Below are 19,257 nucleotides of genomic sequence, written 5' to 3' on the forward strand. Positions count from 1 at the left end.
ACATGCTCCCACGGATCAGGAATTCGCTATGCTCAACCAGCGACCATAAGAACTCTGCCACTTTTACAATATGGAGCTTATTGTTTCAAAACAAGCAAAAGATCAGACATCCCTAATCCATTTTTTAACATCAGTCCCAAATGCTGCAGTAGGGCTCCAGTCAATACTATCCATATTTTAGCATTGGTCATGATTTGAGGTATTTGATCTTAAGAAACTATAGGCATAATAATAATAATAATAATAATAATAATAATAATAATAGGGCCGGGCGCGGTGGCTCAAGCCTGTAATCCCAGCACTTTGGGAGGCCGAGACGGGCAGATCACGAGGTCAGGAGATCGAGACCATCCTGGCTAACATGGTGAAACCCCGTCTGTACTAAAAAATACAAAAAACTAGCCGGGGGAGGTGGCGGGCGCCTGTAGTCCCCGCTACTCGGGAGGCTGAGGGGCAGGAGAATGGCGTAAACCCGGGAGGCGGAGCTTGCAGTGAGCCGAGATCCGGCCACTGCACTCCAGCCCGGGCCACAGAGAGAGACTCCGTCTCAAAAAAATAAATAAATAATAATAATAATAATAATAAAGAAAAGAAAATGTTCTTCTTCCTGAAAAGAAATATATTGGTATTAAAGTTCAGACTGAGGGTATTTTTGGTTTCATTTGGTTTTGGCTTTGAAAACTTTGCTGACCAGAGATTTAGATTGGGATAAATGAGTCTAATTACGCTGGTTTATTTTGTATCATGAATTTGCTAAAATAAACTAAAGGAAAGCATATCTTATATTTAAACAATGAAAAATAGAAAAATAAATAAGATTCCTCTCCTGAGAAGAGGGTTACTATAATACTTCTGTCTGCCAATTCAGTATCACCATTAATTTTCTCTTTAAGAGTTTTCCATCCTAATGAGAGCATGTCGCCACCTCCTACAGTGCAGCTTTATAAAAAGATATAAAGCAATAGAAAACACACAAAAGCATGTGTTGCTCCCAACTCTTCAAAACTATATCACAATGTTCTATGTGAGGTAAGCTATTTTTTTTCTTCAACTTATTTTTGTGTCCTGCTGTAGAAAAAAGTCTAAAACATACAGCTAGGATTTAGTTGTGTAGCTCTGTTATTTGACCTATTTTTCACAGATTGAGGACTTAAAATTTTTGTAACCTGTGACTATGTTTTCTAGGTTACGTATTTATGCTCCTTTTCTTGTCCCCCACCCCTCACTGCACTATCATGAATTGGCCCTGGCGTAAGTATTTACACATGATCTGTAACTAGACTCTTTTGTGGCCAAACCCATTCCACAGAAAGAGAAATGGAGAGCTGAAAATTATCCCTGAGCACCTCTCTTAAATGAGGACACAGTCACCCTCCCCTTGGATCAGTCTTCAGTAAAGCATCTATTGGTTTTTCATGGAAACATTCATTACTACACAAGATAATATCATTTATTTATTCATTTACTTGTTACTGTCTGTCTCCTCTCACTGGAACATGCATTGTATGAACTTAGGAAACTTGCTTTTCCAATTCATTCCTGTATCCCCAGTCCCCAGAAGAGAGCCTGGCACATAATAGGGATTCAATAAATGTTTGCTGAAGGAATGAATTCCCTAATGACTTTGGGAGTGCAAACAGTGGATCTATTAAGTGAACCCTTAAAGGTATCACTCAAGGATTTTTAGAATCTTCTAGATAGAAGGAATCCCTTAGATCATTCAGAGTTGGCAAACTTATTTTGTTAAAGAACCAGATAGTAAATATTTTCAGCTTTGTGGGCCATATGGTCACTGCCTTGGCTACTCATGTCTGTCACTGCAGCATTACTGCAGCCATAGACATTATGTACATGAATAAGCAAGACTGTATCCCAACGAAACTTTATTACAAAAATAGTCAGTGGTGGGGTGAAGCTTGCTGACCCCTCCTAAACCAATGGTTTCCCAATAATTTTCTATGAATGAGTTTTATCAAGGACAATAAAAAGAAGACATAAGGATTTACTGTGAGATTTTTTTCATCAAGTGAGATTATTTCAACTTGAAAATTTTTTTCTGAGTGTATGTTCTTTCCACTTTTTAGTCTTCGAAACATTTCTTTAGCTAAGTTATAGTGATAATAAATTATGTATTGTTAAAATCCTTTCTTGGAAAAACAAAACATTGGCAACTTTAACAAAGTTCCAAAATATTTTGTTGAAATTTTACTATCCAACAAATTCAAACTTCTGCCAACTCCCATGGCTCTAGTCCATACATCTTATTCTGCAGTCCGGTTCTTATTTGCAGTCAAGTGATTCCCTTCTGTCTAGGGTAAACAGAGGGGTTAATGAAAAGATCTAAGAAGCTTATAGAATCTGGGAGGACCAGAGAACTGAGCCCTAGGAGAAAGCCACCCCACACCACGTGACTGTTTTGGCAGAACACACACTCCTGCTGTCTGTGGCACTGCATCTACATTGATAAGGGCTGATGCCAGAAATGCTGCCTCAGCTGCCCCCAAAGAACAGATGGCTCTAGCACCATGCCTGTCAAAAGAACTGTTTCCCATCCCACTCCTATGCCCAGCCAATGCCTTACTATATTCCACCTCTGAGTCTCACACAGAACCATCACCTTAGCTGAAGCAAGGTCTCATGCAGAACCATCACTTCAAGGGAGGTGGAAAAATGAATGCTTAGCTCTCTATCCTCTTTGAACTGGAAGCCAAGCTAAAAGATGGCTGGAATGGGTGCTAAGCAAAACAGTTTACAGCATCTCCAGGAGAATCCTGAGGCCTAGAGCCCTTCACCTTCAGGGGAGGGGAGTTTCAGCCCAACGATAGCTAAACTACATTTTTGGGAGGAAAGAGTAGCATTTGGAAAGGTTGTCTAGTGATTCAACACAACAGGAACATTTTTAGCCCATTAGTGAAAGCCACAACAGTAGAAAAGTGAAGAGCTTCCAGATAACTCAGATCTCAAAACAACCTTGCCTGATCACTAAAGCAAAAGGTAAGAAACACACAAACAAAAACTTCACAATCATTCAAATAATTGCTTTAGTGGGTTTTTTTGTTTTGTTTTTTTCACTTACAGACACATCCTCAAACCCTGAAGTTCAATAGGGTAGGGCTGGGTTTGCTTCTCCTAAGTGATGAACCTTAGCTTCTGCAGGCACCTTTCAAATTCGAACAGTAATGTCAATGAAGCCACTCGTCCCTGAATCCAGAGAGGATTCTCTTTAAATAAAATAAATATAGGAAATAACATTAGCTTCTTTGTATCTATTAACATATAACTGCAGTGAGATAAGAGCTAGAAACAATACAATTATACAAGAAACATTCCATTTACAACAAAAGTTGTTTAATGCGATTTTTCAGTAATCGGAGACTAAACACGTCAAAATTTTAGTAGTAGTTATATGTGAATAGTGAAATTACAATGACATTCCTTTTTGTCAAATATTAAACAAAAAACTGTTTATACTAAGTATATGATCTCTTTTTAAAAGAAAGCAATTTATTTTCAAACAATATGTTAATGTACAGATATAATGCATTTATTATTTTTATCCCTTCACCAAATAATTGTAGTTCTTTAAGCACAGGATGTTATCTAAAACATATAAGCCTAAAAGTTATTTGTGATATTATCCCTTTCTCAAGCAGTTTACAATGACATGAGCAAAATTTGGTAACAAATAATATCATCACAAATACTACAAAAGTGTAAGTATTCTTATAAATACTAGAAACTTCATTTTTGAGGGGAAAATGTGAATGCTGGTATGCACATGTAATTCTTGGAGGTACGAAGTTTATGATTCTGTGAGGGGATGAGGGGCTCGGGAAAGAGATGAAAGAACATTGCACTACAGAAGGGAAAAACAAAGACTTGCACACAGAGTGGTTCATGTCTGCTGAGAATCTCTGTTCAGTGGTGTCCTCAATTTCTTACTAGAGCCCAGTGGCCAAAAATACCATTTGTGCATATTTGTGTAACCAGTCCTCCTCAGGATTAAAAATACAATTTTAAAAGTTATAGCTACTGAATTTTCTAATGAAACAAATCAGGACAAAAGATGTTGTGTCCTAGTCTGTGCAAACAGCAGGTGTCTTAGTCCATTAGGGCTGCCATAACAAAAACATCATAGACCAGGGGGCTTAAACAAAAGAAATGTATTTCTCAGAGTTCTGGAGGCTGGGAAGTCCAAGATCAAGGTGCCAGTATATCTGGTATCTGGTGAGGGCCCACTTCCTTGTTTTTGGATGTGTCTTCTCACTGTGTCCTCACATGGCAGAAGGGGTGAGGGAGCTCTCTAGGGTCTTTTTTATAAGGCCACTAATCCCATTCATGAGGGCTCCACCTCATGACCCACTCATCTCTCAAAGGTCCCACCTCCAAATACCACCACATTGGGGATTTGATTTCAATATATGGATTTTGGGGGGACATATTTAATCCACAATAGAAAGCTAAAAATATTTGAGATTGGCCAGCCATGTTCTGAACATTAGAGCCAGTCCCCTCCAGAATGCTATTCATTAAGTGTTTCACTTCTTAAAGTAGAAAGCAAAACTTTAAAGAGGTTGGGCCAGGCCCTGTATTAATCTTCTTTTTTGTTTTAATTAACACATAATAATTGTATGTATTTATGAGGTACAAAGTGATGTCTCAAAATGTATATACATTATGTATTGATCAAGTCATCATGTAACACATCCATCACCTCAAACATTTATCATTTTTATGTGATGGCAACATTCAAAATCTTCTCTTCTAAGTATTTAATATATACCTTAGTGTTTACTATAATCACTCTACTGTGCAACAGGATGCCTAACTTATTCTAATTTTAACTTTGTACCTACTGGGCAACCTCTCTCCAACCCTTCCCTTCTCAGCCTCTGGTGACCCCTATTCTATTCACTATTTATACGAGATCAACTTTTTAAGATCCAAAATATGAGTAAGAACATGCAGCATTTATATTTCTGTATCTGACTTATTTCATGTAACATTATGTCCTCCAGGTTTACCCATGTTGTCACAAATGACAGGATTTCATTTTTTTCAATGGCCAAATAGTATTCTGTTGTGTGCAAGTACTACATTTTCTTTATCTATTCATCTGTTTTTGGACATTTAGGTTGATTCCATATCTTGGCTATTGTGAATAGTGCTGCAATATACATGAGAATGGGGAATCTCTTTGACATACTGATTTTATTTCCTTTGGATATATACCCAGCAGTGGGGTTGCTGGATCATACAGTAATTCTATTTTTAATTTTTTGAGGGACCTCCATACTGTTTCCCATAGTGGCTATACTAGTTTACATTCCCACCAACTGTGTGTGAGGGTTTACTTTTCTTCATATCCTTGCCAACACTTGTATCTTTTGTCTTTTTGATAATAGCCATTCTAACTATAGTGAAGTGGTATCTCATTGTGGTTTTGATTTGCATTTCCCTGATGATTAGTGATGTTGAGCATTTTTTTCATATGCATATTGGCCATTTGCATGCCTTCTTTTGAGAAATGTCTATTCAGGTCTTTTGCACATTTTTAATTGGATTATTTGGGACTTTGGGGGGTGGGTTTGTTGCTACTGAGTTCCTTATATATCCTGACTATTGACCCCTTGTCAGATGTATAGTTCGCAGATATTTTCTTCTATTCTGTATGTTCTTTTCACTCTGCTGATTGTTTCCTTTGCTGTGCAGAAACTTTTCAGTTTGATATATTGCAATTTGTCTAATTTTTTGCTGTTGCTTTTGCTTTTGAGGTCTTATCCAAAAAAAGTCATTGCCCAGTCTAGTGTCATGAAGCATTTCCCATGTGTTTTCTTCAAGGAGTTTTATAGTGTTGGGTCTTAACATTTGTCTTTAATCCATTTTGAGTTGAATTTTCTATATGGTGAAAGACAGGAGTCCAGATTCATTCTTCTGCATGTGGACATCTAATTTTCTGAGCATCATTTATTGAAGAGACTGTCCTTTCTCCATTGCGTGTTCTTGGCATCTTTGTTGAAAATCAGTAGATTTTCTTGGCTGTAGATGCATGGATTTATTTCTGGACTTTCTATTCTGTAATCCTCTTTCTTTGGACTAACTTGAATATTCTCTTGTGGCCAATTTCCAATGAGAGATTTTTAAAGAGCAGCATCTACACAGTGTTCTGAAACCTACTTCTCCACCAACTTTGAAAACACTGGTCTGGTGGTAGCCTCTCAGGTGGGTTTATACTCAGGGGATTCATTTACAAAGAAATCGTCTTGTTCATCAATGTCTAGGTTGCAATTTAATCACATTTTCATAAAAATAGAGTTAGCATTAGGAGAAAGTTGTATTCTGACTACAGGGTAAAATGGAGATGTGTCACCAGGGGACAAAACTGGGACCAATGTGTGGTCACTCCAACTAAAGCATTTTAACCAGAATGGAGCTACTATTTACAAATGTATTTGGAGTTGGACCACACCCCTTTCTCCTCATATCTATTTATGTCTACTGATCTAAATGTAGGCTGGAAAAAACATGTGTCCACAGTTGGGTCCAGACATACACAGACAAGGCTGACAGCCTTTAGGACTTTGACAGAAGCCAGCTTATGGGATCAGAGAGGCCTCTAAGAGTGAATTCACCACTCTGAGGCAGCCTGGCAGAGTTGGCAGCAAGACTTGCATGTCAGAGACAAGTGGTTTCAGATAAACAATATTTGAATCCATCCTGACCCAACTACGTGGGGGCATGCTTGTGCCCTGTGGAAAAATATCTTTGTAGTCCAGGACTGATAGAGCTGTCCCCAAACTCTGCAATGCTCCAGAACTGGCAGAGTCCTCTGCAGGAGTGGTGCTTCCGAGTTAACACATTCAGATGTTAATGTTAATGGACTGTTCCCTTACTATGTGCTAGAGAAGCTGAGGGATAATCAGGCTTCATGAGCAAGATTTTTTCCTCAATATAATTAATTGTTTAATAGAGACTCACATTAACAGAACTTTTTGTCTTATAATATAGTTACCTCCCCAGCACTGGAAGTGTTTAAACAGAGACTGAAAAATCTTCATTGAATGGAAAGTTGGCCCAGCTAGCCTTAAGGTCCCTTACAGGGGGCTATGCTTCTAGTTAAAATGTGGGCTTAAATGTGTTTTTTTTTTTTTTTTTTGCGCCTTTGTTCAGCTCACATGCATATGAGAAAGTGTTAAGATCATATCAAGAAGCCAACTTTCCTACTTCACTGTATTGCTATGATGGTTAATTTTATTTGTCAACTTGGCTGGGCCATGGAGTGCCCACATATTTGGTCAGACATTATTGTGGGTGTTTCTGTTCTAAGTTGGGGTGTTTGGGGAAGAGATAAACATTTAAATTGGTAGATTTTAACATGAGAGTGACATTTGAATTGCTAGAGTAAAGAAAATTGCCTTACATAATATGGGTGGGCCTCATTCAGTCAGTTGAAGGCCTGAATAGAACAAAAAGACCAACTTGCCCCTGAGTAGGAGAGAATTTTCCAGTAGACCTGACCTTGAACTTCATCTGTACCACTGACTCTCCTGGGTCTTAAGCCTGCTGACCTGCACTGCAGGTTTATACTTCCCAGCCTCCGCAATCCTATGAGCCAATTCCTTATCATAAATTATATATATAATTATGTAATTGTGTATATATCTCACATATGAGATCTATATCTATTTACCTATCTATCTATCTAATTTGATCTCTTTCTTTGGAGAACCAACACAATACAACTGCTTTCTCAGTCTCCTTTGTTAAATCTCTCAATTTTCCAATCTCTACTCATGCCTTTACCTCTCTCTCTGATCTTATATCGTGCCACTCTCCCACCCTGGCCTTTCTGCTATTCCTGGAAATCCAAGCCTAGAAAATTCAGGCTAGTTCTCACCTCAAGACCTTCACATTTGCTCTATCCTCTGCCTGAAGCAGTATGTCCTCAAATCTTCACAATGGCTTTCTCCTTTATAGCATTCATGTCTCAGCTTAAATGACACCTCCTCAGAGGGGCTTCCCATGAATACACTGCCTATCCTCTTTTCTCCCCTACCTACACCCCCTTACACTGGTTTGATTTCTTCATAGCACTGACCAAGATCCATCTGCAGAAGAGGCTGAGCCTCCAGACCATGCAAAGCTCACCTATTCTGCTACAAAGTAAATTGCTGCCTTGTAACTGTTTAGCCCAGATAGCAAAGACAGACAGACAGAGATATCCTGAAGTGCCTGCAGAAGGTAGGTTTTGGGCCTGACCCAGGTGTGCTTACTGCATGGGAGGCAGGAGTGAATGGAGAATGCACCTGTCTTAGAGCAGGCTGGCCAGAGAGACACCTGACAGGTCTAAGTCAACAAGGTCCACAATCAGGTAATTATGTCTCCTTTGGAGTAAGGAATGGAGAGAAGGGCTGGTAATGGAAAAACTTTTGTGGAAAGATGAAGCCTGGGAAACAGGGATCTAACAATTTCGGGTAATAAAAAATATTGCTTGAAGTGATTGGCTGAAAAGCAAGTAAAGTGACTAGTGTATCTCTCAGAGACCTCCTCCAACCATAACTCAATGCTGGAAGAAAATGCAGCATCAGTGATGACATCCAACACCTTATTTCTTTAATATAGAACATTGCTCACACTCTACTGGTACCTTGCCTATGATAAATAAAAGCAAGCACTGCCCCACCCTTAGCCCAATACCCTTTCTGCATGAACTTGGTTGCATAAGTTAATTATCTTCCTACTCCTCCTGCCATTCATGTCATTTACAACTTAGGTTGCTTTTCTCTTCACTGGCTTTATTCTCCTTCTGCATCTCTGTGAATATCTTGTTTAGATTGTAGGTTCTTCATTTCAACCAAGGATGCAACATGAAAGCAACAGGCTTATTGTGCAGAATCACACATGTTAAAGGTGTTTATAAAATACTAGAGAAAAGAGAATTTGAACACCCTTTTCTTCTTTCATCTTCCAAAATGAGTTCATCCATGTCTGCATGGATCAGCCATCCAGAGATGTGAGCCTGGGCAGGGCTGGCCTAGCATTCCACACGTGAATTCACTAGGCCAGGCCCTGCCCAGGCTCACATCTCTGCTTGGCTGATCCCCCTGTGTGTGCCTTCTACTGTTTTTCTTGACAGAAAATCACAAGTAAGAAAGTGGCATTTTGGCAAATTTAAATAAATTTTGAACACTTCCAAAGACAAAAAAGGCAACATAAACTGAATATGAACCTTCAAAAACCGTATAGGACACATAGTTGTTTTAAACCATATAAAAAGAAAACTTGTAGGAATAGCAGCATACGTTTAAATGAACACTCATATCACACTGTGTCTCCCTGAGAAAGCCATGAGAACTGATGGGGCATTTAAAGTCATTTTTAAATACACAGATTCTTAACACAATTGCCTTCTAAAGTCTTAGCTATAACTAGGTATTTAAAGAGCACAGAAGTCTTCTTCAAGCGTTCTTTTGCAAAACAGTGGAACAGTTTTTATTGAAGCAAGGATTTATTACTAAAAAGATAAAATGTAACTGTGTTTCAGTTAGGATTCTTCAGTTGCAAGCATTAGAAACTAACCTAGCTAACTTAGCAAATAATAGGATTTATTAAGAGCATATGGTGGTAGCAGATACTTGCTGAGGGAAAGCTGAAGAACCAGGCCTCAACAGGCACAGGAACAGGCTGCTCTGGGAATCTAGGTAGTTGAAACCAACAGGAGGGATTTCTTGAATTGAATGAGTGCCAGCCATTTTTTAATGTTTGTATTACATCGAGATTCTAATCCGGAGACAGTGCATCTGATTGCCCCTTCTTGATCAGTGTCAGCAGAACAATCCGTCTAAGGCTGTAACCACCAGGGGAGGAATCAGTCTCAAACAAAAGCATGAGGCTGTTTCAAGAAGACAAGAACAGATGATGCTAGGATGGTGGTGGGAAGGAGAATAAATGTCTACTCTAGACCACCAGGTGACTCACTGATAAAAGTGTTTTCATCTCTGTCATGTACTTTTAAGTATTAATTTGGTAACAGCGTCTAACATAATACATTATGTTAATGTAATATAATGCAATATTGACTTAGCAATCCAGGATAACTTCTTTGCATGGTGATTGTCATAAATTTATACCAGAAGGAATATCCTATGTTCCAATGAAGATACTGTCTCCCTTTCATTTTAGAGAGCAATGAAAAAGAGTGCATGCCATATATTGATTTTGGCATATATTTCTCACAGTGTGTATGCCATATATGTGTGTTCTCTCTTTTTGTTTTAATATTCAGGTGTATCTAAATTTCTGCACTCCTTGAAGACCCATAAGCTAAATAGTCTTACTTTTTTTCACTTTTGAGCTATTAATAGTATTTTGAGGACATGTACTCCAAGCATAGATGGTGAAACTGTCTTAATATTTCCTATGAATCTCTAAATAGCCAATATTTTAAAAAATTTTTTTCATTGTAGATTTTATTTTTATGTTCCATGTTGCATTAGGCCATTCTTGCATTGCTATAAAAAAAATACCTGAGGCCGGGCGCGGTGGCTCAAGCCTGTAATCCCAGCACTTTGGGAGGCCGAGACGGGCGGATCACAAGGTCAGGAGATCGAGACCATCCTGGCTAACATGGTGAAACCCCGTCTCTACTAAAAATACAAAAAACTAGCCGGGCGAGGTGGCGGGCGCCTGTAGTCCCAGCTACTCGGGAGGCTGAGGCAGGAGAATGGTGTAAACCCGGAAGGCGGAGCTTGCAGTGAGCTGAGATCCGGCCACTGCACTCCAGCCTGGGCGACAGAGCGAGACTCCGTCTCAAAAAAAAAAAAAAAAAAAAGAATAAAAAAAATACCTGAAGCTGGGTAATTTATAAAGAAAAAGAGGTTCAATTGGCTCACAGTTCTGCAGGTTATACCTCATGGCTCCAGTATCTGCTTCTGGCGAGGGCTTCAGGAACCTTACGATCATGGCAGAAGGTGAAGGGGAAGCAGGCATATAACACTGCAGAAGCAGGAACAAGAGGGAGTGAGGAGAGGTGCAACACACTTTAAACAACCAGATCTCATGAGAACTCACTTTCGCAAGGACAGCACCAAAATATTTATGAGGGATCTGCCCCATGACCCAAACACCTCTCACCAGGCCCCACCTCCAATTGTGGGAATTACATTTCAACATGAGATTTGGAAGGAAGGGCTGGTAATGTAATATCGAAACTATATCACATGTGAACCAACGATCATATGCAGAGTTCCTTTATTTATGTCTTTGGGTTCTCTTTAACTTTTAAAATTCTGACAGCTAAAGGAATATTTGCTCCTTCCTTTCAGTAACAAAATTAAATTAATCTTTAAAAATTGTAAATATTTGACTATAAAAATTCCATTAGGACTCATGTATAAACATATACTGCCATTGACTGCTGACTACTGTGGTTCAAAGAAGAAAGAAAATGACTGGATTATCGTAAGCAGGACAGGTTTTGTTTTATAACTATTAAGAAAGTGACAAATTGCCAAGCATTTGGCTAGAGCCCCGATTCCTCTTCTTCCCCTCACACTCCTCATTTAACCCACCAGCAATCCTTTAGGAACTACCTCCAAGTGTTAGCCTATGATTTTCTACTTCTTCCCATTTCCACAGCTAACACCCTAGTCCCAGTCTCCTTCTTCTTGCCTACAGCAAGAGCCCTTTGAAGGTTTCTAAGCTTCTACTTGCAACAACTGATTCTCCAGGAGCCAGTTTCTTTTAATAACATGGAATATGTCAGTTCCAGGTCAGAACCATCTCTCAGCTTTCCATCACACCCAGAATAAAACCCTAGCTCCTCCACATGGCCAACAAGACCTGATATAATGCACCTGTCAACCTCTTCCACACTTGTGCTGTCCTTGCCATTCCTTGAATGAGCAAGTGAGAGCCCATCTCAGAGCCTTATGCTTGCTCTTCTCTCTGCCTTCCACACTCTTATCTCCAGAAGGCTGCACAGCTTGCTCCTTTCTACTTCTCAGATCTCAGTTCAAACAGCAGATCCTTGGAGAGGCCTCTGTAATCAGATACCTCTATATTGCTACCCCAGTCCCATTCCCACTCACTCTTCATCTCTCTACATTGGGATTTTCTGCAGCATAATCTGACATTCTTTTTGCATGTCTCTCTTTTATGGGAAGATAAGCTTCATGAGAACAAGAACTTTGTCTTAATTGCTGCTGATTCTCCAGCCCTGTAATGTCACCTATCACATAGTATACTCTCAATTAATACTTGTTGAATGAATTTTTCTACTTCTGAATACAACGTCTATTCCCATGAGCTATTTATGAACCCAGTTACCATAATGGAGAAGACTGATATGAGTGCTACAAAGGTGAGGGTGAAAGTCTAAAAACGTGGTGGTACAGAAACAAAATGAGAAGAGACCCTGGAGATCCGTAGCATTTCAGATAACCTACACTGTACCAGACAATATTATTACTGAAAGACTGTCAGTAATTCCCTACTCTGTGTACCTTACAGATCTTTGGCAAGAATGCATATTCACCTGAGGTTGTAGGATCTTAGAGAACAAAAAATGATGAGGAAGTGCCTGTTCTGAGGCAGACAAATGAAACCAGAAATCTAGGCCTTCTTCAAAGCCTAACCTGTGTTTTGACATTAAAGAATTTGCCCAATCTCCTCTGCAGTTGTGTTCTAACTCTGACCCTACTTCGTCTCTGAAAATGGAAACAGACACATGATAAGTGTAGTGGCAAGAACTCTGCACTTGGAGTCAGAGAGCACAGGCTTGATGTTATGAGTTCTGACACTTAGTAACCTTGTGACTTTGGTCACGTTTCAGGGGAACATATTCCCTCATCTGTAAAATGGAGATAATGCACCTTATTCACAAGTTATCATGGAGAGTCCATGAGATGTGGCTGCGAGGGAGCTCAGCCTGATGCTTATATGGAAGTGCTCAAGGCATATTCATTTCCTTCCATCCTGCAAACTCTGTAGCTCTTTGCTTTTCATCCGTCAAACACAAAATAATGATTTGGCAGGCCATATAGGCTTCTAGAGCATCAATATACAGGCTTTAAAGGTTTGTTTTCTGAGCTTCACATAACCAAATGTATTACATCTAATCAGCCAGAGATGCAGTCTTCTTTGGCTAGGAACAGCCTCAGATCTTGAAAATACATTGCCTTCACTGCATTTTATTCTCAGTGCATCACTAAAATGACAAGCTGCTTTCCTCAGAATGTATCAGGAATTCTGTTTCTTAGCAACACTCTTCCCACAGGCAATAAAAGACAGAACATAATTCCTTTGAGCATTAGGAGTCTGCTCATAATACTGAAAATGTGGCCAATTTCCCCTTATATGCAGAATTAGAAATCAGTTCTCCATGTTGGAAAGACAATACAATTGAGACCCTTCAAAGTACAGCTTTTGAAAAGTTTAGCAAATTTCTTATTCTAGGGCCTGCTATTTCAGGGCTTATTTTTAATGATGTTACAGAATTTTAATGTATTAGGTCATGATTCAAAATTAAGAATGAAGCATTTCTAATTCTAAGCTCTTTCCTCCTACTACCTCTCAAATTCATCTTTTGAGAAAGTATATCAACGTACTCATTTTGACTATCAGCTGCACTCTTCAGTTTTGTATTCCACATTTCAAAAAATACATTTGTGTGTGTGTGTGTGTGTGTGTGTGTGTGTGTGTGTGTATGTGTGTGTGTGAGATGGGGTCTCACTCTGTCATCCAAGCTGGAGTGCAGTGGCATGATCACAGCTCCCTATAGCCCCAACCTCCCAGGCTCAGGCAATCCTCCCACATCAGCCTCCTGTGTAGGTGGGACTACAGGCGTGCGACACCATACCCAGCTAATTTTTAAATTTTTTTGTAGAGATAGGGTCTTGCTATGTTACCCAGGCTGGTCTTGAACCTCTTGGCTCAAGGGATCCTCCTGCCTTGGTATCCCAAATTGTTCGGATTACAGGCACGAGCCACTGCATCCAGCCTACATTTTTAATCAAGTATAAAATAAGCTTATCATAGACATAAAGTTTGTTTAAAGGTTAAAACCCAAATAAGTCTAGTATTTATGATATATTAATGATTTACTTTTCCATCAAATAATAATACTATTACATTTATTTAGAAATTATGTGCCCGGTACTCTACTTAGCCTTTTAAATGCTTTATTTGCTCCTCATAAAAGCCTTGTAGGGAAAGTATTAATTCTCATTAATCATGCAACTGAGGCTTAGAATAGTCAATTAACTAGGTCAAGGTCACACAGCTAGTAAATAGAGACCCATGTAAGTAATATATTAACCTTTACTCTCCAATATTTATTTGTTTCCTTTTTGCCTTTATTTTGTGCTCTGCTCATCATTATCTTTGATCTAGTTTGTTGAATCTAATTGAATGAATAAAATCACATGTAACTTTACATTTCTAGAAAAGGTAATATTCAGTAGTTTCCCAAGGAAATTTGAATATATCCAAAATTGATACTTAATCCTTTACACTGTAATTATATGTTGCAAAGATCCAGAATTAACACTTAATCCTTTTACACTGTAACTGTTGGTTGCAAATAAGGTATGTTGAATGAATTCAATGTAGTAAAAACGTTTCAATGAGCTATGAGTTATTTCAGATAAGATTCTCATCACCAGAGCCAAATTATTTGTCATCTGTTTGATAATTAGGGTGATTTATCCCATCTTCTCTGTGTCTGCAATTTTGTCATGTCCTGTGGATAACTAGGTGATTAGCAAGCAAAACAAATTTGGTCACAATTATTTCAAGTGTGTTGTCATCTGATAAATCTAATTTTTTCTTAGACACCTGACACTTGATGGCTTGCATGTTCTATGACTAAAAACATCTTGCCATTATAATTTAATAAGCCACTCCTTAACTTCAACATAAGCACTCCAGCAAATGCACTATCTGTTATGCTGTTGGCACAATCCAACAAAGTGCATTATCATTTAGCTTTATATTAAGTAGTGTCTTGGGAGAGATCTCTCTTTCCATATATATATAAATATACGAGTAAGTAGATATACAGGTATTTCTCTATATATTTACGTATATGTATGTATTAAATGAAGTGTCTTAAGGATAAAAACACAAAAGATATTTAAAAGAGTGCTTGTGATGAAAGAATGTATTAAATACACATTTCTTCCTTTAGCTACTTTGAGGTAGTAGTCCATTGCTAGAGGCATATGACATTATTTTAAAGGGCCATTAAACATTAAATGATTCATATACAAGTAAATAAGAATATAAATAAAAGTTGTACTTTATACACTAAAATAACACATGGGTGAATTTTTCTAGTAAATTAAAGGAAATGCACTATACAAACTCTTAACCTCCTTGTATCCTGGACCTTGCAGGAAGGTTTATTTGAGTTAGGACTACAGTCTGTGACTACAAAATGAAGACAGGCTCAATGGCTCAAAAGGTTCTCAGTCCCAAGTCTTGGCCTCATTACAGGTTGCTCTAAGCAACTTTGTTTTCTGTTGTGGCAGAGGAATGACACTGTTCACATTCAGAACTGAATTCCATGGGCATACCCAAGGTCACATATGATTCTCAGCACAATCACAATTCTATACTTTTCTGATCTATTAACAAAGTGTAATTAAACTTTAGGGAGAATGTCAATATAAGAATGATCTTAAATCAACTCTGATTTATAAAACAGCAACTCCCTTAATACTTGGTACTTATGATCCTGCATAGTTTGAAATGACAGTGGTGGACTAGCTTAGTACAGACTATTATCCCATTCCAAACACGTGGAAAAGCTAGATACATGCACAAAAAAATTGTTTAAGTAAATGGCTAAGCTTGAAAGGAAAATCCATAAATTTCAAAAATGAAGAGGGTTATTCAAAGTCAGAATAGTAAGTGTATGAGAAAATACCAACTTTAATGGGGGTGAGACCATCTAATGGCTAGGAACTGAGGGTTTAGCACCTACAGAAGGCATCTCCTTGAGTCTCAGTTAAACAGAAGCTGAAACTTATGTGAAACTGAATTTCACATAATTTAAGGAACTCTGAAAAGACTATTCCTTGAGTAAAGAGGGCCAAAAAAACTATAGTTTTCAAGTCCAATGGAAGTAAGAAACTTCCATTGTCTGCCCATTACTCTGGGTTGGATTCAAAACCAAATGCTCCCATGAAAAATCGAAACTTTAACCCTGCACTTGGTACACTGAATCCAAATTAACTCCATCATCTTCATATAAAATGCCCAAGATGGAAATTTAATATAAGAAGCTGATTCTGGAATTGCTAGGGCCCTGATTACTGTGATGGAATTCTCCCAAAGTCCTGGGATTACAGATTTTCCCTTGGAGAAATGCTAACAGCTGAGCATACCTACAAAAATACAGTGACAATCTACATGAGACAAGTATCCATCAAGCAGTGAGCAGCACTACAACAGGAGGATCAGCACTCTAAGAACTTGAGATAGCATAAGGAGACCAGAAAGTAGGGAAGTTTTAAATGATATGTAGAAACTGAAAACAAACAAAAAAAAAATGGGTGAACTTGTAAAGAAGAAATAGAATTTCTAAAAATAAAAATACAAGCATAGAAATAAAACAAGTAATAAATGTTAGCAGATAAGATAGGAAGTCATATCGTTTGTGAATAGAAGATTTAAGAAAATTAGAACCAAGTACAGAAAGATAGAAGATATGTGAAAAGGGCCGGGCGCGGTGGCTCAAGCCTGTAATCCCAGCACTTTGGGAGGCCAAGACGGGCGGATCACGAGGTCAGGAGATCGAGACCACCCTGGCTGACACGGTGAAACCCCGTCTCTACTAAAAAATACAAAAAACTAGCCGGGCGAGGTGGCGGGCGCCTGTAGTCCCAGCTACTCGGGAGGCTGAGGCAGGAGAATGGCATGAACCCAGGAGGCGGAGCTTGCAGTGAGCTGAGATCCGGCCACTGCACTGCAGCCTGGGCCGCAGAGCGAGACTCCGTCTCAAAAAAAAAAAAAAAAAAAAGAAGATATGTGAAAAGTTAAGACACAAAGAATGGATTGGAAAAGTCTAACAATATGCCTAATAGAAGTTAGAAGTTTCAGAAAGAAAGAATAAAGAGAATGACAGTCCATAGAAAGATATAATGAGTAATAATTTTCCAGAACTAAAAAGAAAGACATGAGTCCACAGATTAAAGAATCATACTGCGGTCACAAGCAGAATAAATAAATAAATCCACAACAAGTTTCGTCATAAACTGAAAAATGCCAAAGACAGAGAATATCTAAAAGAAAATGAGAAGAAAAAAAAAAAGATTACTCATAATGGAGCAAAGAATGACTGAACTCAATAGCATTAGAGGGCAAAAGACAATAGATTAGTATCTTCAAAATTCTGAGGGAAAAGTAGCTCCTGGGGCTACACCATGGCATCGATGGGGACCCTCACCTTTGATGAATATGGGCACCCTTTCCTCATCATCAAGGATCAGGACTACAAGTCCTGTCTTATGGGACTGAGGCCCTTAAGTCTCACATAATGGCAACAAAGGCTGTAGCAAATACGATGAGGACAGCACCTGGACCAAATGGGCTTGATAAGATGATGGTGGATAAGGATGGTGATGTGACTGTAACTAATGATGGGGCCCCATCTTAAGCATGATGGATGTCAATCATCAGAATGCTAAGCTGATGGCGGAACTGTCCAAGTCTCAGGATGATGAAATTGGACTTGGAACCACAGGAGTGGTAGTACTGGCTGGTGTCCTGTTAGAAGAAGTCAAGCAGTTGCTAGACTGAGACATTCACCCAATCAGAATAGCTGATGGTTATGAGGCTGCCAGTGTTGCTATTGAACCTGGACAAGATCAATCATAGTGTCCTTGTTGACATAAAGGACACTGAACCCCTGATTCAGACAGCAAAAACCATGCTGGGCTTCAAAGTGGTCAAAGTTGGTACCAACAAATGGCTGAGATTGCTATGAATACCGTCCTCACTGTAGCAGATATGGAGCAGAGAGATGTTGACTTTGAGCTCGTCAACGTAGAAGGCAAAGTGGGCAGGAGGCTGGAGGACACAAAACTGATTTAGGCTGTGATCATGGACAAGGATTTCCAGTCACCCACAGATGCCGAGAAAAGTGGAAGATGCTGAGATTGCAATTCTCACACATCCATTTGAACCACCCAAGCCAAAAACAAAGCATAAGCTGGATGTGACCTCCATGGATTATAAAGCTCTTCAGAAATATGAAAAGGAGACATTTGAAGAAATGATTCAACAAATTAAAGAGACTGGTGCTAACTTAGCAATTTGTCATTTGGGCTTTGATGATGAAGCAAATCACTTATTTCTTCAGAACAACTTCCCTGTGGTTCGCTGGGTAGGGGGACCTGAAATTGAACTCATTGCCATCTCAACAAGAGGGCAGATTGTCCCAGGTTCTCAGAGCTCATGCCCGAGATCCTGGGTTTACCGGTCCTGTACAGGAGATCTCATTTGGGACAACTAAGGATAAAATGCTGGTTATCGAGCATTGTAAGAACTCCAGAGCTGTAACCATTTTAATTAGAGGAGGAAATAAGATGATCATTGAGGAGGTGAAACGATCCCTTCACGATGCTTTGTGTGTCATCACAAACCTCATCCACAATAATCGTGTGGCATATGGAGGAGGGTTTGCTGAGATATCCTGTGCTCTGGCAGTTAGCCAAGAGGCGGATAAATGCCCCACCTTAGAATAGCACACCATGAGAGCATTTGCCGACGTTCTGCGGTCACCCCACGGCCCTTTCTGAAAACAGTGGCATGAATCCCATCCAGACTATGACAAAAGTCCGCGCCAGACAAGTGAAGGAGATGAACCCTGCTCTTGGCACTGTTTGCACAAGGGAACAAATGATATGAAGCAACAGCATGTCACAGAGATCTTGATTGGCAAAAAGCAACAAACATCTTTGGCAACACAAATGGTTAGAAGGATTTTGAAGATTGACGATATTCATAAGCCTGGAGAATCTGAAGAATAAAGACATTGAGAATTCTATGTAGAAGATCCACTACTATGATTAAATGGATGTCTTGTGAGGCATCTACAGTTATTATATACGTTTTCAGACACTGTAGATACTATAATAAAAATAGCCATTCGGTAACCATTGTTTAACTTTTTCAAAGCTGTGTAATTGTAGGCGTACTATCTCAACAAGCTTTTGTATTCATTAAAGGAATCTCCTTAAACAATAACAAAAA

General features: G+C 39.0%; 1 pseudogene; it reads left to right on the forward strand.

Annotated features, from left to right (window-relative positions):
- The first annotated feature begins 17,416 nt into the window (after positions 1–17,416).
- On the forward strand, positions 17,417–19,034 carry LOC102140802 (T-complex protein 1 subunit epsilon pseudogene; annotated as a pseudogene).
- Positions 19,035–19,257: the final 223 nt, after the last annotated feature.

This window comes from Macaca fascicularis, chromosome 6 (genome assembly GCF_037993035.2).
Source record: "Macaca fascicularis isolate 582-1 chromosome 6, T2T-MFA8v1.1".
Taxonomy (NCBI): Eukaryota; Metazoa; Chordata; class Mammalia; order Primates; family Cercopithecidae; genus Macaca; species Macaca fascicularis.